The 26701-nt window shown below is 42.3% G+C and overlaps 1 pseudogene; it reads left to right on the top strand.

The window, feature by feature from the left end:
* Positions 1 to 1278: 1278 nt before the first annotated feature.
* Positions 1279 to 4302, top strand: LOC118841203 (annotated as a pseudogene).
* Positions 4303 to 26701: the final 22399 nt, after the last annotated feature.

Here is a 26701-nt window from a genome sequence, read left to right as displayed (position 1 = left end):
GGTAAAGAGGGCATTGTGTAATAGACTGGAACTGCCATGGTCCCTGCTCTCTGTGAAATAGCAATCTAATTATAAAATGTTATAATAAAATGACAGGAAAGGATTCTTGGCTTTTACATGACATAAATTCTTCCTGGTTTACAGATTCTTGTTTCTGTGTAAGACTTGAAATGGAATAGTACCTTAGCCACCAGTGAGGTCATACCAGTGGTGAGCCTAGGGAATCGGAATTCAGCCCAAGGAGAAGGAGCAGGAACTCAAAGCTTCAGAGAGGAGAGTGGAAACCAGGGAACTGCAGAGACAAGAGAACTGAGGGAGGGAGAGAAAGCAGGCAAGCAGACAGTTAGGATTCATGAATGTTTACCGAAAAGGCCCCAGCAGGGGGGAAAGTTACAGGATGACTTAGTTCTTTGCTATAATACTATGTTATAATTTCCTCATTGCTACATTGAGGCTGGCTTACTGATTTTGGAATATGATTACTGCTATATTGAATTGGAGCAGCTGGTCTTGGGATTTTATCCTCTGGAGTCTGAATAGATGTTATACTTCCTCTGCCTTCTACTTAGAGAGTTTTTTATACTTTGCTATTCTGAACCATACAGGCATGTCCATGGTCATCCTCAAGGTCACCCATGAATCTTGCCTTACTGATACATCAGGGTCATATATTTAGGAAGGGTCGAGGTCGGATTTGAACTCAGGGAGAAGAGTCTTCTTGATTTCAGACCTGGTACTCTATCCATTTTGCTACCTAGCTATCCCATGTATCACCTTAGATAAGCCTTTTTTAGTCTTTTTTTTTCCTCCCTCAAAAAATAGCGATGATGGGACCATGGATTGTACAGGACCTGAGATGAGAGTCCACTTGGTCCAGTCTCCTCTTTTTGTTGTTATTGTTTGTCCTTTGCTTTTGAAGAGGAGAAAATTAAGGCCCAGAGAAGTCAAGAGACTTGCTAACATCACATAACTACTAAGTGTGAGAGGTAAGACTTGAGTCCAGGTCCTATAACTCTAAAGCCTGTGCTTGTTCCACCATACGTGTCACCTCCAATGTCCATTCTCTCTCCCTCTTTCTCTCTCAGGGTCATTGTGAGGATTCAAAAAGAAAATGGATATGGGCATTGTTGTTGTTTGTCCTTCCTCCTTAAAGAGGACCATGACATCAAGAAGATGATGCCATGACTTGCAAGCGAATTGGATTTAAGTGAAGGAGCGCTATGCAAAGTCACCAGCCTCACTTTCTCCTCTGGAGCCATTTGGGTTCAGTGGACAGATATGGATCAAGATGACTGGAGATGGCTCCAAGGTATGGGTATAGGAAAATGTCATATAAATATAAGGCACACATTTAAGTGTGTTACTTCATATGATAAGGTGTATTATTCATACTTCTCATTACCTATAAAGTGACAAGGATACTTCTAGATCTTGGGTCTTTCCAGGACATAGCTTAAAGTATCAAACTAAACTTTCATGTTAGAATTGACATACTTCTCTCTCTTTTAATTTATTCTCTATTCACATCCCTGACTTAGCCTTGACTGGGGTCAGCCTTGGGGGTGATGGGGAGCAGAGAAGCTAGGCACAGGGATGCAGCTATCGTCTTGTTAACATCCTTTTGTCGTCTTGTTAACATCAGACTTCCTATAGGGCAGTGGTTTGAGACCAGACAGGCTGTGAAGTGGGAGGAGATGTATAAGAGGATGATGGAAGGGAGTCCTTGTAAAAAATGCTGTATCTTCCTGGGAAGAAGCTACTCAACAGTTCGTGGATCAGCTAGGGTGAGAGTTCTGGCAGGGGGTGGGGGGAACGAGAGCTTGTGATGATAATGGCAGTTGCTCAGACTGCAGTGAAAAATGGGCTCCATTTATCTAAGTCTTGCCAGTGGGGGGCCCTACTGGGGCAGTAATTACCATGAAGATTTTTCTTCTCCTGGTTTTACATTGACCATATGTTGCAAATTGATGTACTTTGAAGTGTAGTCAGTGGAATATTGAATTGGGAGTCAGGGAACCTGGTTCACTGTGTGATGTTGGGCAGGTCACTTGTCCTCTCTGAGCCTCGGTTTCCTCAACTGTATAATTAAGAAGTTGAATTAGATGTTATCTAAGGTTTCTTCCAACTTTAATGGCCTGTGATTCTATGTGGCAGTTTGACAGTTAGTTGTGTTGGTGGCTTTGGCACTTAAAAAAAGTTATAATGATCTGAAAGGAAAAAAAATTTAAATCTCAAGAATAGGTGATAATAGTGAACTTGGTTAAGTCCTACTTTATTAGGATGTATTAGGATAGGAATGGGGGGGGGCGGTGCGAAGCCAAGATGGTGGCATGAAAACAGGGACTCTCTAGAGCTCTCTCCCAAGTCCCTCAGAACACTTGTAAAAAATGACTCTAAACAAATTTCAGAGCTACAGAACCCACGAAAAGATAGAGTGAAACTAGTCTCCAGCCCAAGATGGCCTGGATGGTTGCTGGGAAGGATCTCTTGCACTGTGCTGGGAGTGGAGTGCGGCTCAGCATGGGCCATGCCAGGACAGACCAGACTGGAATAGACCTGATGGAGCAGGCCTCAGGGCCCCGAATCAGTGGCAGTTTGAAGACTTCTCAACCCACAAACACCAAAGACAACCAAGTGCATCAGTGGGAAAACTGTTGGACCTGGGTGAGAGAAGTGCCCAGCCCCGGAGCAGTGGAGGCAGCTGTGGCAGCAGCAGCAGTGGTAACAGTGACAGCAATAGCAGTGGGGGCTGCTTCCACAAACAGTGGGAAGAATCAGGAGGCTGATCAGAGTGGGAATGCAGGGATCTCTTTGCTGGCGCTGAAGCTGCATTCTCTTACTTTGCCCTGCTTGGATCTGGGTTGTGGTCCTGGTTGGTGGTCCTTGGGAGAGGAGGAGCGCTGGGATGGTGGAGCTTGTGGATGTGGAGAGGGAGTCCTCCTGGTAGTTACATGGCAGAAAGAAGTGCTTGAGATAACTCACAAACCAGAGCACAGGCCAGGAGAGGGGTATCGTACCACCTCAGAATAGAGGTAACTCTGAAAACAGCAGTGCAAAACCCCTGAAGCCTGGGACAGAGCACACTCCACTCTGAAAGCAGTCGTACCCTGACAAAGAGCCAAAAAGTCAAGTAATTGGCTGGGAAAATGAGTAGGCAGCATAAAAGGACTCAGACTACAGAATCTTTCTTTGGTGACAAAGAAGATCAAAACACAACGGCCAGAAGAAGCCAACAAAGTCAAAGATCCTATATCAAGAGCCTCCAAGAAAAATATGAACTGGTTTCAAGCCACGGAAGAGCTCAAAAAGGAGTTGGAAAAGCAAGTAAGAGAAGTAGAGGAAAAATTGGGAAGAGAAATGAGAAGGATGTGAGAAAATCATGAAAAGTGAGTCAACAACTTGCTAAAGGAGACCCCCCAAAATACTAAAGAAAATAACACCTTAAAAAATAGACTAACTCAAATGGCAAAAGAGCTCCAAAAAGCCGATGAGGAGAATTCCTTAAAAGGCAGAATTAGCCAAATGGAAAAGGAGGTTGAAAAGACTGCTGAAGAAAATACCAACCATTAAAATTAGAATGGAGTAGTGGGTGCTGTGGGCTCCCCTGGGGGCCCCCAGCCTCCCTTGACTACCAGCCTGGCCGCCAAACTGTGCCCCACCCCGCCCCCACCCACTCCGCCCGACCAAGCCCTTCTCCCCAGACAGGGCAGACCCGCTGACCCCATGCTGGCAGCTGCACCCCTGCTTTGCTGCCAAGCAGTTCGGGTGGTTCAGAGCTGTGTCCAAGGGTGGCCCTGGACTCGGTGTGGTCCATGGCTCAGATGCTCCAGGAGCTGGAGGCTGAGGAGCACGAGTGACAGTCGAGCCTAAGCGCCATTCAGGAGATGTTGCAGCCTCCGCCCAGGCCCAGGAGCCAGAGTGCTGGGAGAGGGAGCAGCTCATTGAAGCCAAAATGGCCCAGATGCCACAAATGATCATGGCTTGGAGGTAGCAACAGCGAGAACGCTGGGAGAAGGCTCAGGCAGAGAAGGCCCGGAAGGCTTGGCTTCAGGCAGAGGCGAAGGAGAAGCTCAGTTACAATGTGGACCCAAGAAGCTCCTGCTACAGAAGCTGGAGAAGCAGAACCAGAAGCGTCTCAAGCAGCAGAAGAAGCAGCAGAAAGAGGTGGCAAGAATGGTGGCCCTACAGATGGCTGCAGAAGCCACCAAGAGCCCTGTGAGCCCCGGCCTGGAGGAGCATGGCGACCTGGAGCAAGGAAGCCCAGGAAACAAGCATGATGAAAACCCCTCCAATAAAGCTTAGTGCCCAGTAAAAAAAGGAAAAATTAGAATGGAGCAAGTGGAAGCTAGTGCCTTCATGAGAAATCAAGAAATTATGAAACAGAACCAAAAGGATGAAAAAATGGAAGACAATGTGAAATATCTCATTGGAAAAATCACTGACCTGGAGAATAGATCCAGGAGATTTAAAAATTATTGGACTCCCTGAAAGCCATGATCATTATCAAGGAAAACTGCCCTGATATTCTAGAACCAGAGGGTAAAAGAGAAATCAAATGATCGCCCCTTGAAAAAGATCCCAAAAAGGATAGGGACTGGACTTGTGGTTTTGTTGGTAGAGGGAAGTCCCAGAAGAGGAAACATCCTCTACCAATGCAGGTCTGCACCTTCTCAGCAGTTTATGGATTTTGGGGATTACTTAGAGCACTGAGATTGAATGACTTGACCACAGTCACAGTACATGTGGGACTTGAACCCAGGCCTTCCTGGAGGACTTTCTATCTGCTATACTACCTTGACTCTCCTTAACAATGCCTTACATTTGTATAGTGCTTTTAACTTTCCGCACTGCTTTCACATCAATTATCTCATTGGGTCCACACAACAACCCCTTGAGATAAGTAGAAGCAGTTTTTTATTATCAGTATTTGATAGATGAGGAATTTAAAAGTTTCTATTTTCTATTTTATCCTAGGATCATAAGTTTCAGAGCTGGAAGGGACCTTAGAAGACCATTTCTCCTCATCTTTCCTCATTTTATTTATTTATAAACATTTATTTATTTATTTTTTATTTTTTGACATTCACTTCTATAAGATTTTGAGTTCCAAATTTTCTCCCCATCTCTCCCCTCCCCCACCCCAAGATGGCATATAATTTTATATAGGTTCTACATACACATTTATAATAAAGTTATTTCACATTAGTCATATTGTAAAGAAGAATTAGAACCAATGGAAGAAATCGTGAGAAAGGAGAAACAAACAACAAAAAAAAGAGAGACCAAATAATATGCTTTGATGTGCATTCAGACTCCGTACTTCTTTTTCTGGATGTGGATGGCATTTTCCATGATGAGTCTTTTGGAGTTGTCTTAGATCATTGCATTGCTGAGAAGAGATAAGTCTATCAGTCAGTCATCACACAATGTTGCTTTTACTGTGTAAAATGTTCTCCTGGTTCTGCTCATTTCAATCAGCATTATTTCATATAAGTTTTTCCAGGTTTTTTTGAAGTCTGCCTGCTCATCATTTCTTATGGCACAATAGTATTCCATTACATTCATATACTATAACTTGTTTAATCATTCCCCAATTGATGGCATTTCCTCAATTTCCAATTCTTGGCCACCACAATAAGAGCTGCTATAAATATTTTTGTACATATGAGTCCTTTTCCCATTTGTATGATCTCTTCGGGATACAGATCTAGAAATGGTATTGCTGGGTCAAAGGGTATGCACATTTTTATAGCCCTTTGGACATAGTTCCAAATTGCTCTCCAGAATGGTTGGATCAGTTCACAATTCCACCAACAATGCATTAGTGTTCCAATTTTCCCACATCTTCTCCAGTATCTATCATTTTCCTGTTTTGTCATGTTAGCCAATCTGGTATATGTGACGTGGTACCTCATAGTTGTTTTGGTTTGCCTTCCTCTAATCAACAGTGATTTAGAGCATGAAAAAATGAATATAAAAATATGACTATAGATAGCTTTAATTTCTTCATCTAAAAACTGCCTGTTCATATCTTTGATCATTTATCAATTGGGGAATGACTTGTATTCTTATAAATTTGACTCATTTCTTTATATATTTTAGAAATAAAACCTTTATCAAAGATACTGGTTGTAAAAATTCTTTCCCAGTGTTCTGCTTCTCTCCTAATCTTGGTTGCATTGGCTTTGTTTGTGCGAATCAATTTAATATAATCAAAATCATCCATTTTGCATATCTTTCCTCATTTTAAGAATGAGGAAACTGAGACCCTAGAAGTTAAATGATAATCTGAGACCATTCAATTAGGTGATTTGAACCCAAGTCTTTTGACTCCAAATCTGTTGCTTTTCCTTCTACACAATGCTTGTCTAACATTTTCTGTCTGGCCTTCAAGGCCCTCTATAATCTGACTCAATCCAATCTTTTTATTTTTTTATTTTTTTTTAATCCAATGGTTTTAAGCTTTTTTTTTTCTCTGCTTTGCAACAATCACCCACTGCTCTAGTCAGGTTTCCTTATTGTCCCTCAAACATGATTTTCCCATTTTTGTGTATGTTCCTATGTTCCTGTAATATCCCCCTTTCTTCCCACCCCATCTCTATATTTTATTTATCTGATCAGTCCCATATTCTTCATGAAACTCTTCTCTGCAATTCCAGTCCTCATTGATTTCTCTCTTCTCCACGTATCACAGCATGGCTAAAGACTTTTCACTTGATTACTCGCCATCTTGTATTGTTCACTATGGCTTCGGATGTCTTGTCTTCCCAATCAGGCTGCAAGTTCTTTGTCTCATACTACTTGTGTCTCCTCCAAAGTGTCTAGCACAGGGATGGGGCTAAAAACATAGAGCATGCACTTGTTGTATTGAAATAAACACAGGAGATGAAGGAATAAAGCATTTATTTTTTGCTGTTGTTGAGTCATTTTTAAGTTGTGTCCGACTCTTTGCAACCCCATTTTGGGGTTTTCTTGGCAAAGATACTGGAGTGGTCTGCCTTTTCCTTCTCCAGCTCATTTTACAGATGAGGAAACTGAGGCAAAAGGATTGAGTGACTTTCCCAGAGTCACACAGCTAGTAAGTGTCTGAGGCCCAATTTGAACTCATGAAGAGGAGTCTTCCTGATTCCCAACCCAGTGCTCTATCTACTGCACCACCTAGCTGCCCCCAAAGCATTTATTATTTATTATGTGCCAAGAAGCAAACCACCCAAAAGACGTATCTCTTACGTTCTGGATATTTCCTGATTACATGTATCCCTTCATTTGCTAAGCCTTAGGGATACAAATAGCGCACAAAGAGCAAGACCGTTCTAACTCTCAAGGAGCTCACAGTCTCATGGATAAGACCACACATAGGAGAGGTTTGAGCTGCAAGTCAGCTTATTTCTGTTCGTCCTTTGTTTTCAAAGAGGAGCAATGGTATCACGGGGTGATGTCTTGACTTGTAAGTGAATTGGATTTAAGTGAGGCAGAGCTGCACAAAGTCATCAGCCTCACTTTCTCTTCCAGAGTCATCAAAGTCCAGCGTCAGGACAAAAGTCGAGCTGAGTGGCCATGGCCTGGGTTGCAGTGGATGGCCTTGGCTTCTTTGATGTCTTGCCAAGTTCTAAGCGCTCTGCAGCACCTGCTTCCACCAAATTCGTGACCTGTCAGAACAAATTGTTCTCATCGGCCCGTTATGCCAGAGGAAGTCTTCGCATGTTTGGGGTAGACGTCCCCCTAACTCACTGACAGGTCTGAGGCCTATTGGTTACCCTCCAGCTGGTTCAGCCCATAAACAGAAACAGTTTTACCCAGGTATGGCCACTATGCATGCTTCAGCTTCTTGAAGCAAGTTGTGGGATGAGAAGTCTAAAGGGGGAAGGGATCTCAGAGGCTATTTGGTCCAATCCCTTTATTTTACAGTTGAAGAAACTGAGGCCTAGGAAGGGTAAGTGACAGCCCAAGGACTCATACCAGAGGCAGAATTTGAACCCAGGTCCTTTGACTCTGGAGCCAAGGTTCTTTGCACCACAACCCACTGCCTCCTTAAGTGTCTTGTCCAGGCTTGCACGGGTGACTCCTACTCTGTCCTTTCCTCTCCCCACAAGTGCAGATTTCCTGATAGAGTTCAACACTGGTTGTCCCGTCTGTGCCATTTTTGTGCCATGTTCTACGTCTTTTTACCTTTACCCCTTGCCCCCAAGTTTTATTGGGATTCTGATGATGCCCTCTATGCCACATTCCCCTCTCTGCTCTACTTAGGGAATCCACTGTTCACCAAGACCTTTCTTTCCCCTCAACTCCAACTTACTGCCAGGGGCTTAAAGATAGGGTGGTACAATGGAAAGAACACTGCCTCTTATGCTTCCTACCTGTGTGACCTTGGGAAAGTCATTTAGACTTTAGTTCTTCTCATTTTTAAAATGAAAGGGTTAGGGGCAGCTAGGTGGCGCAGTGAGTAGAGCACCGGCCTTGCCCTGCACCACCCCCCCAAAAAAAAACAACAACAAAAAAACCCCCAAACAATAAAATATAGGGGTTGGACCAGGTAGTCTTTGAGGTCCCTTTGAGGTCTGTGATTCTGTGAGTTCCAGACTTGAGGAAAAATAAAAGGAGTTTCTCTTTCTCAGATACTTGAGGATCCATGTCTAGACTGTGCTGACTCTGACCTAATAAGACCGTCGAATTATATAATGTAATTCCTTCAAAGGAATGTCTTTCCTTCAAAGACCACAAAAGTGCAGGGTGGCTATGCAGCCCAAGAATGAAATGCATTTTTAGGAGTACAGAAATATAGGAACTCTTCCAGCTAGATACAGAGATAGAAGCACGCCCAAGGGACTAAGTGATACCCTGAGGCTTTGGCTGGATTGGTTCACCCTTCATGGCTGAGTACACGATTAGTCAAAGAATCAGCCTCTACTATTTGGTGAGTGTCTTTTCCTCTCTTTTGGTTTTGCCAACTTCTGCTGGTGTTTAGTGTCCTCATTTTGTGCCATCTGCTTGCCAAGGGCCTCCAAAGGTGGCATCTCATGCTCTGGATCTTCCCTGACTACATCTATCCTCTCATTGAAACCTATCTGTCTTAGGTTCCATTCTTGGGCTCTACAATCCTGGAGCCCTAGAATGAAGGCGAGCTCTGGATAGCTAGTCCTCAGACATCATGGAATCAAAGAGCTGAAGGGACTCTACTGATCATCTAATAATTATCTTGCAATGGCTCTGGAGGATAAAGTGAGGCTGGTGACCTTGCACAGCCCTCCCTCACTCAAATTAAAGTCAACTACAAGTCATGTCATCCTCTCCCTGATGCCATGGTCCTCTTCAAGAACAAAGGACAAACACAACAACATCAACAACAATTACCTTACTTCTGGTGCCTACTACTTGTGTAACATTGGGTTAGCAACTACCTTTGCAGGCATCAGTTTCCTTATCTGTAAATAAGGGGTCTGGAATGAATAGTTTCTGAGTTCCCTTCCAGCTATAGTCCTATGTTTAGTATATGGGCTATTAGGATTTAGAGCTGGAAGAGACCTTAGAGATCATCTAATTCAGACACTCATTTTATAGGCAGGGAAACTGAGGCCCATGAAGATGAAATGATTTGCCCAAACTTGCACAGGGGTAAATTGGCAGAGCCAAGAGTCAGACAGAGGTTCTCCAAATCCATTGAACTTTGCCTTGTATTTTACAAATAGGAAAAGACATAGAGAAGGGAAATAGTTTTATTCGGGGTTAAGTAAGTTAAGGATAGAGCTAGGCTCAGAACCCAGATCCCCAACTCTCAGTTTACTGTTTTTCCTACCTTATTGTGTCTTCAAATGAATCAGAAATCTAATCTAAATAGATTTTGGCTTCCTAGCTATTCCAGGAACAAGACATCGCACCTCTTGTCTCAGGCATTCCCTCTAGCTGTCCTCCATGCCTGGAATTCTTCTGGTCCTTTGCTCCTACTACTGACCTCCCTGGCTTCCCCTAAGTCCCAAAGGATCTGTGATTTCACTGATGTGTGTATGCCCTCCAATGTTTACAGACTGCAACTCATCCATCCTTGCCCATCTCATGCAACTCTTGTCTGTGTCCTGCCATCAACTTCTCCCAGGTGTAGTAGAAGCAACATCTATTGCTAATTTGGTTGGGGTCCATGGCAGTAGCCCTGTTACTCTGCTAGAAATTCACCACTCATGGCTTAAATGGATTGGAAGGTCCCTGTTATGTAGGCTATTTTCCCCTAAAAAAAAAGAAAAAGAAACTGTCCCCAGAGACTTAATTGCTACAGAGACTAAGACTTGAACCATTGATATAGCTTCCTGGTCTCCTAGGACATAAAGGCGCAGCACAAGTAGTTGGAGGTCCTCAGACTTGATGGCCTTTCTGACTCCATGTGTCATCATGGCGAATGCCGAGGAGAGGAGAATTGGGCCCAATTGAAATGATGTTGTGTCTTTGTTGAATATCTTTTCCATGTTATATCGTTGAGTAAACTTCCTGTTAGAGATTATATGGTTTATGAGCATCCCAAGCCTCAGTCACCAGACATTCCTGAATCAAACCTGACCCAGAACACAGAGGTTTCCTGCTTTCCTTGTGCTCACTTCCATTCTAGAGATAGCTATGCAATGTAGGGGTTTTTCCTTCAATTGTCCATTGGTCTCAAAATATGACTCACCCATCTTTATTTTTTTCTTGGTCATGCATTTCTATGGTAACCTCTTTTGCACCGCTTCTCCATATTTTTTCCACTTACAATGTGTTCAATATAGCCAGTCCATACCTAACACTCACCTCTCTATTGGCCTTTGAGTGATCCTTAATTTGAATTAATTGGGAACTGCATAATTCCAAAATTTACAGACATACCACACCAGAAGAAGAACATTGGTGTTAAAAAGCTAGGAATTTGTTTCAAATGGAAGTTTTGGGTCATTAAAATAACTCCGCAGTCTCCAAAAGTCAATCTAGCCTTCTTTCCTCCAATTAGTTAGTTTAGGAAGCAAGCAACTCGTTGTTTACTTGCACTGTTTGTCTCAGATGTATGGCCTGAGAAACAAGTTCTAGGGTCTGTTCATCCAACTGCACCCCAAAGGATGCTTTACTTTCTTCTTTGTTGGATTATCCATGACCCACCTTATAGGGCTGAGTATACCCCAGCACTCTCTTCCTGGCCCTTCCCTGTGCACAACATTCTGTCTTCTGCCTCTGTATATTTGCAAAGGTGAGAGGAGGAAGAGCATGCCATTCCTGGAATGGAGTGCCCCTCTAGCAATGAAATGCTGGCGCTCCCCCCTTGCTCTGGCTCCCACCTCTGCCTCTTAGAATCTTGAGCTCTTTTTAAGGCTCATTTCCTGCCTGAAGCCCTTCCTGATTTCCTTAGCTATGAGTGCCCTTCTTTCAAACTCCCTTGCATTTAATCACATTGTATTGGTTCTTTTCATACTTAGTCTCTCAATACCTCTATATGTCCTTGTTTTCTCCCCCACTAGAATACAAACTTGCTGTGGATAGGGATGGTTTCATTCTTTGTACTTGTATCCTCAAAACCTAACATGGTTCCTGGCACATAGTAGGAGCATAATAAATACCTGGAGATTGATGCCTACAGACTGTGAATATTTTCCTTGAGAAAGAAAATTGGGAGACACAGGGCATGACAAAGCACCAAATAACATCTCAAGGAAATTAAACGAGATCGATTATATTTTAACAGACAAGAAACAACTCACTCTTGATGTGGGAGTTGTTCTTATGTCGAAGCCAAAATTTTCTTTCCTGTAACTTTCATCTTCTTCTCCCTCTGGTCTCTAGGTTACTCATTCTGCTCAACTCTTGTCCACTGTGGGTGCTTGAAATAGTCTTTTTATTCTAAAATCTTGTAATTTCTCACATTTAGAAAATCATTCCCCATTCCTCTGCACTCCTGCACCCAGGGGTGCCAGTGTTTTGCCCAGATCAGATTGTGTCATCTCACTAAAGTAATGAAAGCACATAATAGATGTGTCTGATTGAGCCTGGCCTAGGGCCAAGGTATGTGGAGAATTCAACTGAATAGGGGAAAGTCAGAGTGAGGGAGAGGATGTGTCTGAAGAGCAGCACAGAGATGAACGTTGGAGAGTAGCTCTGCCTCGGCATGCATCTCTGAGTATTAAATATGATAAATGCCTCCCCCTGACTCATTGTGGAGCCCTGACCAAGTCTCAGTTTTCCCAGGGTGCTAGATGCCTCAGTGGAAAGAGCTCTGGGCCTGGACTCCGGAAGACCTGATTTCAAATCCAACCTTAGACAATTACTAGCTGTGTGACCTTGGACACCTCAGTTTACTCAACTTTAAAATAGGGATCATAATAGCACCTACCTCCCAAGCTTGTTTTGAGAGTCAAATGAAATAGTATTTGTAAATTGCTTAGCACAGTGCTTAATAAAAATGCTTTTCCCCATCTTATCACACGAGGAGAATAATATTCATCTTGCAGAACTGTTGTGAGAAGCTAATGAAATGATAGATGTGTTTTATAGGAGCATGTTATTTAGAACTAGAAAGAAACTTGAAGGTCATCTAGTTCAACTCCCTCATTTTACAGATGAGGAAACCAAGTCCAGACAAATCAGGCGTCTTGCCCATCATTGCACAAATCATCAATCTAAGGACTGGGATTTAAACCCATGTCCTCCAGCATTGTTTTCACTGTATATGGTTTTTCATCTTTCAGAACAAAAAGTGTATCGATATTAGGTATCTTTACAGTTAGTAGAAAATCTTAGAATTATTTTAGACTTGGGAGGGATCTTAAACCTGATCTAGCCCAACCTTCTACTCAATGCGGGGATGCTTTTGATAGTCTTTTGAGCATTTCCAACAATGGAGAATTGACCCAAACTGATCTACCCAGAATTCCCAAGTATTCCATGCTTGTATCCTGGCTCCACCTTTGCTCATGTTCTCTATACCTGTAATGCCTTCTTCTTCTCTTCCTGTTGAAAAATCCAGGTCATACTTTATGGCTCGACTTGGTAAATGCTACCTCTTTATAAAGCCTTCCCTCATCCACCTAGTTAGAAATAGTCTCTTTTCTCTAAAACCTCATATGGTAGAAATGAAGGAAATAGTCATTTATTAAGAGCTTGCTGTGTACCAGGCGCTGTGCTGAGCACTGGGGATACAAATACAAGCAGAAAAAGAAAGACAATTCTGGCCCCCAAGGAGCTTACATTCTAAGGGAGGCAGACGATGTACTAGAAAGAACCCAAAAAAGGGAGGGTGGAAATAGGGAAGGTGCCCAGCCCCAGGTGGGCCTGGGCCTCTCCACCAAATGAAAGCTCCAGGAGAAACTCACCAATGGGAGAAGAGGGTAGGTCTTAAAGAGGGATGTTCCAGGGTGAGAAGACCACAGGAGTGTTTCTTTGAGATGTTTACTGGATGTCCCAGGGTGAGGAGGCCCCAGGTGCTGAGGGAGGTTCCAGGATAAGACAGCATGGTATGGAAATCTGGGAGCCAAGAACAGGGCTGGGAAGGGAATGAAGTGCAGCCTAGACTCTGCCCACAAAAATTTGATTTTTACCTCTCTTATGCATTTATCATGTTCTATTTTGCAGTATAGGGCAGCCAGGTGGGGCAGTGAGTAGAGTACCAGTAAAGTTCCTGTCCTGGATTCAGGAAGACTCATCTTCCTGAGTTCAAATCCAGCCTCAGATACTTCCTACCTGTGTGACCTTGGGAGAGTTACTTAACCCTGTTTGCCTCAGTTTCCTCATCTGTAAAATAAGCTGGGGAAGGAAATGGCAAACCATTCCAGTATTTTTGCCAAGAAAACTCCAAATGGGGTCATGAAGAGTCAAACCTGACTATACTGTAACTCGTGCTATACTGTATTATACTTTGTCGATTAATTTCTTGAGATGAATGAAGGAATGAATCTGGGTAGGGGTGGTCTGGGCTGGTGTTTTCATTGCTTTGGGAAATTTTCTGATGTGGAAACTATCTTTTCTTATGTACATCAGCAGCTCATCTGTAAACCATAGTCTTAGGGCATTGAAAGATCAAATGACTTGTCTACGATCACACAGCTGATAAGTGTCAGAGGCAGGGTTTGAACTTAGGTGGATAGGTGATGCAGTGGATAAAGCACTGGACCTGTAGTTGGGAAGTCATGAGTTCAAATCCAGCCTCAGATACTTACTGGTTGTGTGACCCTAGGCAAGTCACTTAACCTCTGTTAGTCCCAGTTTCCTATTCTGTAAAATGGGGATGACAATATTAGCCCCTGTCCCCCAGCATTGTTGTGAGGATGTAATGAGTTAATGTTTGAAAAGTGCTTTATAAATGGTTACTCTTACTGGCTTATGTCTTCCTGACTCCAAGGCCAGTCCTCTATGTTCAATGAATCAATGTCAGCATATGATGCTTCCCTTCTCGGAAGCCCCAACTATCATCAGGGACCCCTACAGCAATAGACTGCAGACTAAGCACCATAGCTGCATAACTTCAGAAACAAATGCCTCGGTGGTCTGAGTTTGTGCCTTATCCTCTTGCCAGACATCTTTCTTTGTATGTTTCTGAACCTCATGGCCTTCAATGCAAGAATGAGGCTGTTCTCCTATAAACTGTCACTACTAGAAGAGTTCAGGCACACCAGGATGGCAGGAGTGGAAGGAACCTCAGCGATCACCTAGTCCTAAACAAGAATGTCATCTCTGACAAATGGTTATCCAGCCTCCTCTTGAATACTTCTCATGACGGGCCAGCAAACACCTCCAGAGGAAGTCCATTTCACTTTTGGACAGCTGGGGGAGATGGAGCTGAAAGCAGCCTTTTTATGGTTTTTACCCGCTGGTCCTAGTCTTCCCCTTCCCAGCTAAGAAATATAATCCATTTTGAACAGGGCAGCCCTTCAAATATTTGAGGACAGCACACACGTCTCCTTTCTTCCCTGCCTCCTTTCCTCCCCTGTCTTATTTTTTCCAGTATAAGTATTCAGAGGGATTCAAACGATCCAATCCAAGAAACATTTCCAATCCAATAAACATTTATTAAGCATCTACTATGTATTGGGTGCTGTGCTAAACATTGGGGATATGATTAACAAAAAGAAAGACAGTCTCTGCCCTCAAGGAGTTTACAAGCAGTTTCCCACAAATGAGGGGGCACCTTTATTTAGGAAGGACCTTGGGAGAACTCTCCCAAAACTCAAACTTATTTGACAACTTTAAGGGATTCGGTTATATTTCCTGTGAGCTCAGAGAGGTCTGTGATGCCAGCTTTTAGTATTTCTCCTGGTGCCTAGAATTGAACCATGCCAATGAAGGCACTGAGGAATTGTTATTTGATAATTGATGGATCATATGGTGGAAAGAAAGCTTCATCTGGAGTCAGAAGAGCTGCATTCAAATCCAAGCTTTGCTACTTACCACCTAAGTGATGTTGGACAAGTAATTTCACCTCTCAGGGCTTTGAATGGACTAAATAGTTTACAAAGTCCCCTTTTAGTTCTAAATCTTTTGATCTAAATCCCTTGTCAACATAAGGAGGACAACAGCTTTCCTCTTATTTGCTCTATAAAGTTGTAGGTAGGTGGAACGACTTCTTCCTTACTGCTAGAGCAGGGTGGGTAGATGGAAGGGCAGGGCAGGGCAGGTTCTGGAGTAAGGCTGGGCCATTTTCAGTACAAAGTTCTGCCATCTTGGTTAATATGGTAATGTGGGCCTATGGAGTAGCAAAATATATTTCCCTTTTTCAACAGTTCTAAAACTTGTTTTGGACTCACAAGGATTGGCTGTTATGTGAGAGGCCATTAGTCAGACTTGTGTATAAGTTCAAAATTCTGTTTTAGCTTAGTTCCAGAAAGCAGTTCCAGTTGTTTCTGCAAATGGATTGGATTGCCTTCTCTTGTCAGAAAACAAAAACATGCAGCCTCTGTACTTCCCTTTTTTCTTCAGTTGTCAGGAAACTTAGGCCCAAATCCAGTGACCAATTATAGCTGTTCATCTCAAGTACTTGGTGTCATCTATCACTTATGCTTCCTTTAGAAGGGAGTTCTGTTTTATCTCTAAATCTCTTGTTTTGTGCTTTAAGGTCCTCCTGGAAATAGCCTGAGTATAAATGCAAAATGATTTTTAAGTACAAAATATTATGTTTTCCTTCTTTAAAATCTACCTTCCATGTACCAAGAAAGTCTTTCCTATTCAATCCAGCATAGATTGAAATACTCTCTGTCTCTTCGACATTTCCCTCCTCTGTGTCTTTGCTCAGGCTATTTCCTATGCTGGAAATGTCCCCCCTTCTTCCCTTCACCTGGGAATTCCTTCCCATCCTTTAAAATCCAACTTAAGAATTCAGGGGCAAGTCTTCCTATTGGTGAGAATACCATCTCCTCTTTGAAGCCTTCCCAGAAGGTCATGACCGTCTTCCCCTTGGACATCACATAATGCTGTCTTTGTACCTCTCTAATGAGACTATCACATATTTTATTTTATTTTTGTTTTTATTTCAGTTATTTATTCAATCATAATAAATAACATTTATTGATTATTTATTCACTTTTATTTCAATTATTTATTTACAATTACACGTAAACATTTTTTAACAATCATTTTTCAAAATTTCGAGTTTTAAATTGTCTCCATTCCTCCTGCCCCTGCCCACTCTTTGAGAAAGCAGTTTAATATTGATTGTGCAGATGATTCCATATTTTAATTATCTGTAGGTCATATTCTCTAATATGCTATAAGTTCTATTATGACTGAGACCCTGTAGTGTCTAAATGATGTATATCTTCTAAGCGCCTAGCACAGCTCTCTACACACACAATGGGTACTTAATAAATGTTTTATTCCATTGAAAAAAATGTTTTATGCCTTTTCTGAGTAACTTTTTGCAAGCTATCCTCATATTGCCAGACAGATTTTGGAGAAACACCTGAAAAGTGGCTCTTAGGTAAAGGCTCATTTAGTACCTTTTGTGAATGAGCTGGACGGAGTCACTCTAGAAGTGTAATTTGCCTGTGATTGCTTCTAAATTTGGAGGTGCAGCAAACAACAGCGAGAAATGGCTCAACCATGCTAAGGGATTGGCAGAGGTTAGGGATATTTGCAGAAAAGAATCAAATGAGACATAGGACTGGAAAATGAAAACTGACACTTCTGGGCAGTGAGAGCTTGGGTACTCTGAGCTTCTGTGGATTAACCCAAGATCCTAGAAAGAGAGGGATGCCAAGGGAGACCCAGGCACGCGACCGAAATCAAGATGTTGTTGTTGTCACTCTGCCATGACTAAGGGATTGGTCTCTACAGCTACAGTGGGAAGTGATACATGGTGATATACCTCTCTTGGAGGTGTACCTTTCCATATTACTGGATAGCAAGAAACAATGATTATGATGAATACAGAGAAACATGAGAATCATTCAACCAAAAAAGTATTTATTAAAAATGCCTATTGTGTGCAAAGCTTTGTATAAGGTGCTAGGGATATAAATATAAAGGACATAGACTCTGCCCTCAAGGAGCTAATATTCTGAGATGTAGGTATTGATCCAAAATAAAATAGCAAAGATAATTGATACAAAGTAAAATAGTAAAAAAGCAGAGGGCAGTTAGATAGTGTCTTGGGTTTGGAATCAGGAAGACTCCTCTTCATGGAGGAGTTCAAATCTGGCCTCACACACCTTGAACAAGTCACTTAACCTTGTGTGCCTGAATTTTCTCATCTGTAAAATGAGCTGGAAAAGGAGATGGCAAACCAGTCCAATATTTCTGCCAAGAAAACCCCAAATGGGCTCATGATGAGTCAGACATCGCTAAAATGACTCAAAAACATGCAAAATATACAAGGTGCTAGGGACACAAAAAATGAGATGGACTCTACCCTCAGGGAGCTAAAGTCATGTCATAAGACACATGGATTGATACAAAATTAAGGCAAGCAGAATCAGGAAAACAATGTTCACAGTGAATACCACAATGTAAGTGGACAGAAAAACAAAATGAAATGATACAAAACTAGATGCTGTGAAATGAAAATGATTAAATTTAGCCCCAAAAGAGACATGAGAAGATAGCTCCCTCCCTTCTTCGTAGAGGTGGGGGGCTGTGGATTTGGAACATTGCATGAAGTTGACTTGCTGATCAGTTTCGCTGAACTGATATTTTTTCCTTTTCCTTTTTCATTTGTTATGAGGGATGGGTCTGGGATGTGGCATATACTGTAAAATGTAGATAATAGAATGGCAAAATATATCCATTTTTTTAATGAAGAAGCTGGTAGCGCAGTGAAGAGTGCTGGACCTCATTTAACCTCAGTTTCCTCAACTGTAAAATGTGGATGATGATAGCACCACCTCCCAGACTTCTTGTGAGGACCAAAGGAAATGCTATTGGTAAAAGCACTTAGCGTTGTGTCTGGTAAACAGTAGGTGCTATATAAATGCTTATTTGTTCCCTTCCTTTTCCCTTTTAAAAATGAAGGGAAAAAAGTCTATTTCACCCTGGCAGGGCTGGATTCTCATCCAAATCCTATCCGTCCTTCAAGGTCCAGCATAATTCCCATCTTCTCCACGAGGTTGTGCCCAACTCTTTGAGCCCCAACTGAACTTTCTCTTTTCTAAACTCCTACCGTACTATCATTACTAATGATGGCAAGGATAGCTAGCATTTGTGTAGTACTGTAAGGTTTGTAAAGCAGTTTACACATATTATCTTATTTGATCCTCTCAGCAATTCCGTGAAGTCGGATGCTATGATCACCTCCATTTTTCACATTAGGAAACTGAGACTGAGAGGAACTAAGTGACTTGTCCAGCGTGAGATGAAAAGAGGGCTGGACTGGAGTCTGAAGACATGAAAGCTAGTCTACCCTCCGCTTAGACAAATCACTTCCATTCTCTGGGCCTTAGTTTCCCCATCTGTAGAATGAAGAAGTCGGACTAAGGTAACTTTTATGGGCCCCTCCTGCTCCAACAGTCTGTGGTTCTATGAGTCTATGGAATTTGGAGGGGAAAGATAAAAATAAAATATGAAAAGTTCATAAACACTCAGGGAAAAGGGATGATGAAATGTTCTCTGAATCAAAGACTGGGTGAGGAGATCTGTTGTTTATCTTTCATTTTCAAAGAGGACCAAGGATGTTACAGGTGATGTCTTGACTTGCCAGTGAGCCGGATTTAAGTGAGGCAGAGTTGCACAAAGTCATCAGCCTCACTCTGTCTTCCAGAGTCATTGAAATACAGAAGCAATACGAAAGTCGGGAGGACTGGAGATGGCCCAGGATGCAGTGGGTAACTTTGGTGTCTTCGATGTCTGACCAGGCTCTAAGCACCCCCACAGCACCTGCTTAAGATACCTTCCTGGCCATTGGAACAAATTGTTCTCATCTGCCCGTTCTGTTGGGAAAGTCTTCACATGCTTGGGTCGGACATCCCCCTAACTCACCAACAGGTTTAAAGCCTGTTGGTTGCCCTCAACCTACCTTAGGCTGTTTACTGGAACATTTTTACTGGTGTGTGGCCACTGGGCATGCTACAGCTTCTTGGAGCCATAGGTGAGAGTTGGGTGACAGGTGGATACCAAAGGTGGACGAGCAGCCCCAAAAAGGGCTCGGCCATCCCTCAGACCAGAGGTGCTAGTCCTCAAAGAATTAACCCTCCAGGATGTCACTGTACATTCCACTGATTAGAAAATAGGCTTATGCGTACATGTACATGAGAGTGTATCCTCTGTGTTGTTGGGACAGGGAAAAGGAGACATAGGTGATGCTGATGTCTTCTCTCTTTTTCCTTTCTAGAAGAGCCTTGGCTTTGATGACCACATTTCTGGTGCAATTAGACACATGTAAATACACAACAATTAATGGATTGCTCCTGACTGCTCTTCTTGCTGGCCAGTCAGTAGGTTTCTTCCACTTTCTAAAGACTTCTGAAAGCCACTTTGTAATCACTGACAAACAGAGAGCCATGGGAGTCTCAAACCTAGGCACTCAGTACTGCATCATCACCCAGGGGCTCTGTTCCGATGTATCAGACCTTCACGTGGCTCAGACAGGAGGTGATTCTTTGATAACATTAGGGAAATGAACACAGCCAGTGTTAAGGCACTGTCTCCAGAAACTCCAGTTGAAATGTAAATACACCACACTAATGTAACACATAAAAATTCATTCACTTGACAAACATTTATGGACCTCCTACTACCTGTTTCAGTTGACCAATCAATCCATAAGCATTTACTATCACTTAAATATACACCTGCTACCATTGGGCATTGGGTTAAGTGTAAGGGTTTACAGAGAAAGATGAAACAATCCCCCTGCTCTTGCATATTATGCATGGCCTAGGGCTTGGTTCTAGGAGTGTTTACAAAGATAAATATGAAACAATTTGTGATTTTGTGGAGTTTATAATTTGGTAGTATACCAGTTGATCTCTCTAGTACTCTCAAACTGTGGCCTGCGGACCCCTGAGGGTTACAGAGATCCTTTCAGAAGGTCTGAGAAGTCAAATTATTTTCATAATAATGCTGTTTTAATTTCTAGTATGGTAAATATCTATAGATGTTTTTTGTTGTTCAATCCTTTTCAGTTATGTCTGACTCTTTGTGACCCCATTTGGGGTTTTCTTGGCAGAGATACTGGCGTGGTTTATCCTTTTCTTCTCCCGTTCATTTTACAAATGAGGAAACTGAGACAAATGGGGTTAAGTGACTTGCCCAAGGTTACGAAGCTAGGAGGTGTCTGAGGCTAGATTTGAACTCAGAAAGATGAGTCTTCTTTACTCCAGGCCTGGCACTCTATCCACTTAGCTGCCCTATCCATAGATGTAACCCACATAAACAAAATCTCTTCAGGGTCCTTAATTTCTGAGAGTGTAAAGGGGTTCTGAGACTAAAAAATCTGAGAAACTGCTGATGTAGATATCAGCATAGATAATTATAGAACAAGGCAGTATGTAAAAAAAAAAAGTACCCCAAGAGGGAGAGAGATCATAAAGCTCTATTATCAAGGTGGAATTGGGACTGGCCTGCAAATCAGGTTTTAATAAGTTTTTTACCAGATAGAATAGACAAATTTATCAGATTAGCTGTCACCAGGGACACTGGGGGAATGGGACAAAGCCAGATCAATTTTAATGCTGTAAGGTGGAAGAGGTGGTGGAGAAGAAGTCTGGAGTATGAAACAGACAGGCCCAGTAGATGGCATGAAGCAGTCCAGTTTCTGGCCCAATAGGGAAAGATTGCTGAAAAGAGAGGCTGGGCCCAAAGACGAATGTTGTCTCCTTTCCAATTTTGCTAAGGGTTAGTCAGCTTTGTCCTGGCACTGCCAGGCAATTTCCCAGCTGCCCTCTCAGGGAGTCCCACTCTGCAATCTGGTTGGTGGATGCCAGGATGCCAATCTTTTCCCCCCAAACATATTAGTTCAGAGCCTCCCAAGGTCACTGGTAATTTCCAGGTCTGGGCATTAATTCTAAGAATTCCATAGCAAGGTCTAGGGATTCCCAGTTACCTTGGACTTGTCCAAGTTGGCAGCATGGTGGTGGTGGAGGCACATAGAGGCCAAGAAGGCCGGGGAGCATGCCTAGATACCCTGGCTGTGCCTGCCTCATTGGGTAGATTTGTAATGTGTATTTATATTTGAGAAGGCATTTTCTCAGGGGCAGGCCGAAGGGACAAGGAGACTTGAATAGCAAATTTCTTTTGATAGCAGTCAGGCTTGCTCCTGAGAAACTTCTATTTCAGTCAGTCCCATTTATGAGGAACTGCTATTTTTAGCAATCCCGTTTCTGAGAAAATAGTGCTGTTTCTTTGAAACATTCCCCCCTCCAACTCGGGCCCAGGCCTGTTGGCTGTAACCGACTTGTGACTTGCCATAAGACTCTCCATCTTGCAAGCCCAGAGGGAGAACACTTGTTCTGCCCTTGTAATGATTGTGAGTGTCTGGACCTGTGTCAGAGACTGTTGAAGCTGGAAGGTACCTTAGAGATCATTTATTGTGACCCCTTCATTGTGCAGAGAAGGCGACTGAGGCACTGCTCAGCCTGCTTATGGTCCTGGGAGTATACAGCTCCTTCTTATACGTGACTTCCAGGTTATAGTCTCTCCCTCCTCATCTCTGCCTCCTGGCTTTCCTGGCTTCCTCCAAGTCTCAGCTAAAATCCCACCTTCTGCAAGAAGCCTTTCCCCTAGGCCTCCTTCATCTTACTGCCTTCCCTCTGAGACTGCCCCCAATTTTTTCTGTCTCTATTTTGCTTGTACATAGCCATTTGAATGTTGTCTTCCCCAATAGATTATGAATTCCTTGAGAGAAGGGGCTGTCTTTTGCCTTTCTTTGTATCTCCAAATCTTAGCACACTGCCTGGGGTATGGCATTCCCACTGTTTCCCACAGACCCTAGCATGGGGCTAAGCACATAGTCAGACTTGAGTAAATACTTGTTGATTGACTTCAGAGGACCCAAAGGGCAATGGAACAATGAATGGCAGCTCTGTTGGCTGTGGCATATTACCCAAAAATGATTGACATGCAAGAAGACATTATCAAGGACCCATATGACAGGAGAAGGAGCTGGGCTGGTCAAACATTGACAGTGAGGAACAGGTGGATAGCCTGAGTGTGGCACCAGTAGCCATATCCAAATGGACGGCTGGAGAATCAATTAGAACAGGAAAAGACCTTAGAGGTCATCTAGTCTGACCCTCTCATTTTACAGATGGGGAAACTAAGGCCCATTTATGAGGAACTGCTATTTTTAGCAGTGCTGTTTTTAGCAATCCTATTTCTATCCATTGTAGATCCATGGATAAAATATTTACTAAGCACATGGTAATGTGCCAGGCACTGTGCCAAGTATTGGGGTATACAAATAAAACCAAACAAGACAATTTCTACCCTCAAGGAGCTCACACTCTAATGGGGGAAGATAACACATAAAGTTGGGAGTTGAAGAGAGGTACATAGTGACATAGCTAGAGACATCTGGGAAATGTGGGAGAGGACTGGATCCAAAGGCTTTAATCTCCTTTAGTAAGGATCAGGTGGAAGGTTTGAACTCTCATCTCCCTGGCTTCAAGTAAGGATCAGGTGGAAGGTTTGAACTCTCATCTCCCTGGCTTCAAGTAAGGATCAGGTGGAAGGTTTGAACTCTCATCTCCCTGGCTTCAAGTCTGGTGCTCTCCATCACGCCACACTGCCTCTCCAAAAGACCTCCAGTATGTTGAGGAGATCTCTTGGAGAGATGTGTGGCAAAGCATGGGAACAAGTCACATGGAATGAGGAGGTGTGGATGAGATGCAACCTGCATCCACAGCATCAGTGAAATCACAGATGCTTTGAAGTCTAAGACTGGTCATTTGTATGAAGGAAAGGCTTGTTTTTGCTTGTTTTTCCAGGGACAAGGGACAATGTGAAAGGGCTACTGAGGGAGGAGTTTGAGATAGGACCTCACAGTGACATGACAACTGAACTGGATGAGGGCATAGGATGCATCCAAAAGAACATGTTGAGGGACAGTTGTATCAGAGAGAGCTATTTGGGGCTGGGCAGAAGCTGAAATTGGCATGATACAGACACAGCTACGGGACTTGGGAATGGATTAAGGATATATCATGGGAAAGAGAGAGGGCAGCAATATTGCAGAGGGAAATGCTCTTCTTTGTGTTCTCATTGGTGGGTTTCCTCTTGTAATGGTCCTGGCATATGATACTAGATGAAAAATCAGAGTCAAATTCCTCCTGGTTCTGAGCCCCTACCTGACTGAACCAGTGGTCTCTCTTTTCACTACTGAATCATCCATACTCTCCAGACATTATATCCATTGCTTGAGGAAGGCTAGGATGAGTTTTGGAGAGGGGTTTTCAAGTGGAGCTTAGATGAATCTAGAACAGTATGGCACCTCAGAGGCTGTGTAGTCCAGCCCTCTTATTTTATTATTATTTTTCCAATTAACAAGTGTTTATTTCTTTCCATCCTACCTCTCCTGATCCCCATTGAGAAAAAAAGAAAAGCAAAACTCTTGTAGCAAATATGTACAGTCTGGCAAAACCAAATTCCCATGTTGGCTGTGTCCAAAAAATGTGTCTCATTCTGCGGGTTTTGTCCATCTCCTCTCCGATTGGAAGTAGATAGAATCCTTCACCACGGATCCTCTAGAATCACGATTGTTCATTGCATCAATCATAGATCTTTAGTCTTTTAAAGGTGTCCATTTTCAGTGTTGTTATCAAATCCCCACGCTGACCAGGTCCAAAAAGTGTGTCGAGAGGTAGGTAACATCTTTCATCACTGGTTCTTTAGGATCACATGTGTTCATTGTATCAATCAGAGTTCTTAAATCTTTGAAAGTTGTCCATTTTTGTAATGTCATTTATAAATTCTTCTCTTGGTTTTATTCACTTCACTCTTGTTCATACAAGTCTCCCCAGGTTTCTCTAAAATCATCATTCCTTTGGTTGTTTATTAAGCACAATAGTATTCCATTATATTTTATGTGCCATGATTTATTCAGCCCTCTTATTTTCACAGATGAGGAAATCATGGAAGAAATTCCTGTACAGATACTCCAAACTCCTTCACAACTCTGAGATTCTGTGACTTGGTGAATTAGGATGACTTCTTAGGTGCTGAACTTTGTGGAAGAGGAAGCCCATCCGAGCTGTGACCTGGGGGATGAACTAGAAGGGAGGGAGGTTAGAGTTAGTTTTACCAGCTGGTTTTAAATGAAAAAAAAAAATCCCTGACACTGACATATATACAGTCAGATCATAAATCCAACAAGGGAGGATCTGAGGCAAACAGGTAAAACTTCTTTTCCCATCTTCCATGTGCTTTCTGCGCTTCTGTGACCTTTTTGACCCTGAAGGCTGTCTGTCCTGTATCCATTTCACCTGATTTCACCTACAAAAATAGCTCAAAATTCAGCTGACCCTGGGACATACAGGTTGTCTTCTTTATTAGCCCTGCTTTAACACAAAATGCTAGCCTGGGACGACAGCCCTTTTCTCCTGGGGTAAAAGCAGCCTCTCTGGATGCGTAATTTGGAAGACTTCTTTTGGAGCACACCCAGGGTCACAACTAACCCCTTAACTTTGGTTTTGGCTGCAACAAACACAGGGCCAGTGTTGGGCATAACAGGAGGATTGGAAGTAATCCAGGCAGGGCGACTTGAAGGACACTAGGAAGACACTTCCCTCTGCCTTCAAATAACTTCCCCTCTGATTTCTAAAGTTACACCACTCAAAATTCGTTTCTTTGACTTAAATCTTCTCCTCGGAGAGCTTTGGAGTATGATGGACAATTTGCAAGTGAAAATATCCGTGGGAGGAATAACCCAGTAAAGGTGGCTTTACTCCTTGACAAGGAGAGCTGAGATAGCTGGGAAGGAAGGAACAAATATTTCGATACTAGTTTACATTTCTTATTTTTATTTTCAAAATTGTATTGACATTATGTGTTTTATGCCACCTTCATTTTCCAACATGTCCTTCCCTCAGCCCTCTCCCATAGACAATAACAAAAAAGAAAAAAATTCAGCAAAATTAAGCCAACACATTAGACTTTAATTATATAGATCTAGTATTTTTGCTATTTTTACTTAATTAACATTTTGTTATATATTATGTATAATATTCCACAACCATACCTCCCCACCTCTACAAAGAAAGAACAGAGATGCGCCCTGTTCTTCTATGGGGTTAAGCTTGGTCATTATAATTTCATAGCATTCCGTTTTTTTGTCCCCCCCCACCCCGTTTATACTGTTGTTGTAATATAGTTTCCCTGGTTCTGTTTACCTCCCTTTATCTTCATTCATACAAGTCCTCCCATACTTCTCTAAATTCTTTACATCCATTGTTTCTTACAGCACAGTATGTGTTATATTCACATACTATAATTGGCTTAGCTATCAGTGGGCCTCTTTGTTTCTAGATTTTTGTTGTTGTTGTGTTTGTCCTTTGTTTTCGAAGAGGACCATGGCATCAGGGGAGAAGTATTACTTATTAATCCTTTTGATTTATATGGGTCTTCTCTTTTGAGTAATGACTTCCTTGTCATAGATGCCCAGAAGTGAGAATAGCCACAGATATTTACTAAGCATTTTTCACACAACCCTGGGGGGTAGTTTACGTAAGCATGATTCTCTAGATGAAAAGAGGTCAGAAAGTGATGGGTTGGGGCTCAAACACTGGTCTTCTGATAGCTTCTGAGAAAAGCAATCACAAATTTTCAGTCCCATAGCTACTCTAACACATGGTCTCATTAGACCACTGGTCTCCAAATACTGTTTTATCACCAAAAAGAATATTGTACATGTACCCTAATATAGGCATATTTATTTCCTTATAAATTGCTATTGTGCTAATATATATTGTATATACCACAAAACATACAAATGAGAAATTTTAAAGAGATAGAGATGAGATAAAAAATTAAAAATTATTACATTTTATTTATTAATTAAATAGTCTTCATTATTTTTTTTAAATTCCCTGTTTATATACTCAGGGGTTCAGGTGGATATGAAAATAATGCTTGCTTGTTAGTAATTAGCTATCCAGTTAATTTGATCAACATAGTTATCCAAATGAATGAATTTCTTTTTTTAAAGTGTTTTTTTTTAAATTAAAAGATTCACACGCAATAGCCAGGGATGGTGTCCCACATTGGTAGTCCCTACTACTCAGGGTGTTGTTGTTTGTTCTTTGTTCTCAAAGGGGATCATGACACCAGGGAGGTGATG

Source organism: Trichosurus vulpecula, chromosome 1, assembly GCF_011100635.1.
Source record: "Trichosurus vulpecula isolate mTriVul1 chromosome 1, mTriVul1.pri, whole genome shotgun sequence".
NCBI classification, from domain to species: domain Eukaryota; kingdom Metazoa; phylum Chordata; class Mammalia; order Diprotodontia; family Phalangeridae; genus Trichosurus; species Trichosurus vulpecula.
Note: the sequence above shows the minus strand (reverse complement) of the source record. Positions and strands in the feature narration are given on the sequence as shown.